Consider the following 2500-nt stretch of genomic DNA (forward strand, 5'->3'; position numbering starts at 1 on the left):
AAACATATAGCTGAAATAGAAATTATATTTTTAACTGCAAACATGGGAACTCATATCAACTATATCACCAAGAACAATCGTAAATGTCATAAATAGATTATGATGAAGAAAAATTGTGAATATAAGTTTTAGATGACTTTTCTAACTAACAAAATGTACATCGTATGAAAAAAAACTCCAAAAAGTGCTGGGATATTAACATATTGCTATTAAATAACCGTTTTTATTTGTTTTTCAGATTGTGCAAATGACTTTAATTAAAATCAGGATATTTTCTTTTTAATTTAAGTCCTCGAATGTAACAAGAGAGTAAGTTCTTATTTGAAAGCCAAATTGTACCTAAAAAGTATATTAGTTCTGAAGTGTTACTTTGAATTCATAGATTATTCTAGTGGTTTCTCCTCTAAGTCCGGGTATTTTTCTTTTATTTCAAGTCCTTGCATTAGGACTGAGTAATTTTATTTATTCGGCTGCATTTGAAACAGCATTGACAAAAGGATTTGTTTCTGTAACAATAGAGTAGTCAAATTACCCCTAAAATGTTTATTAGTTCTAAAATGTTACTTAGAATTCATAGTGTAACAATAGAGTAGTCAAACTAACCCTAAAATGTTTATTAGTTCTAAAATGTTACTTAGAATTCATAGTGTAATAATAGAGTAGTCAAATTAACCCTAGAATGTTTATTAGTTCTAAAATGTTACTTTGAATTCATAGTGTAACAACACAGTAGTCAAATTAACCTTAAAATGTTTATTAGCTCTAAAATGTAACTTTTAATTCATAGATCAATCCAATGGCTTCTCCTTCAAGTCCAGATACTTTCTTCTTATTTCAAACCTTGAATTAGAACGATTGTTTCAATTCAGTTGGTTTGTCTTTGAGATAGTGTTAATAAAGGTATTTACGTATATAGCAATAGAGTAGGTGCTTATTAGAATGTAAAATTAAACCTAAAATGTATATTATCCTCTAGTTGTAGAAGGTTACTTTGATTTCATTAAAAGAATATATATTTCCATTAGATAATTTATTTGACGAGACAACGTATCAGGCTCACATTTCTCAAAAACGAAGTAAATTGGATAAGAAGTTGAGGATAATAGATATGACCTTTTGAACTTTCGTTGTGCTCAGAGTTTTTCCTTTTGTTAATATATTGTTTCTTTAAGTGGAATTGACGATGAAGGAATATTATGGATCTGAGTACCTTACTGTAGGTTGACACAAATTCATTTATCAAGCTGATGTTTGTATGTATAAATCCAAATCAATGACAAAATGGGATATATTTGCAGGTTATAAGTAAAATGAATATCTATAACCGCCTATAATTTGGGTACGCCTTTTTAACCAGTGAAATATAATTTAGAAATTAAAAATTAGCAACATTTTTAAGATATGATTTGAGGAAAAATTTGCAAATATATGGACTTGAATTATGTAGAGACATTCTTACCTCTGCATTTACCTAGAATACAGTATATGCATAATAAAATTAATATTTATATATTAAGCGAAATTAGTCGGCATGGATTAAGACCATAATTATATACTTCTAGGAAAAATCGCAAATATCTTGGTTATAAGGTAGAGACAGAGCAAAGTTTGTATGAAAATATAGTTTATAGAGAATTATTTAGGAACAATAAACACTACAGCGGCGTCAATGACCTTAGATGTCAGGATGCCAGAAAACTTTCAATCAATCAATCAATAAACACTACAGCTTTATGTTGTTGTAGATGCGTAAATCAAACAGAAGGTATGAATGTTGCAGAGATTGTGGTGGCTCAAGTATTGGTAAAAGAATCAAGAAGAGAATAAGTAGGAAATCTATCTGAGGAAATTTTTTCCCCTTTTTATTTTGAAAGAAGAAACTATATAGTTACTGGAAGACTTTAGCAAAATCGGGCTATCTGTTGTTTTTTTTTTTTTTTTTTTTTTTTTTTTTTTTTTTTTTTTCTGATGGGGGGGGAGAAGGCTAGTGTGCCTGAAGCTGACAGAATCAAAGACCGTGGTGGTGAAACATGGTATGGAATGTTTATATGATTTTCAGTTCTTAGAAATAAAATGACAAAAAACTACAAAAGAAAAACAAATCCAAGAAAGTTACGTGGGGAGTTAAGTTATATAAAAAAGAATATTTTTACTCAGCTTATATTATTGCCTTCCCAGAAGAGTTTCTTCATGTTTAAATGTGGGATTACATACTTTAATTCTGTTTAAGATCTACATATATATTGCAATCGGAAATGTGAACTCAAAACCAATCTTTCTGATGCATAAATGTGTTGTTACTCTTGACACGAATACATTTAAACTGTCTAGTATTATACAATGATATTTTACAACTATTGTTCTGCTGATTATCTCTCCTAACTAACTGCCCGTCAATTCTGGTGTCAAAGTTTGATCCTCTTCTACGGAATGTTGAATAAGCATTATTCTAGCTTAGCTTTAATTCCATTCACAATAAGCTGTTTAGTTCTGTACCTTT

This window comes from Palaemon carinicauda, chromosome 7 (genome assembly GCF_036898095.1).
Source record: "Palaemon carinicauda isolate YSFRI2023 chromosome 7, ASM3689809v2, whole genome shotgun sequence".
Taxonomy (NCBI): Eukaryota; Metazoa; Arthropoda; class Malacostraca; order Decapoda; family Palaemonidae; genus Palaemon; species Palaemon carinicauda.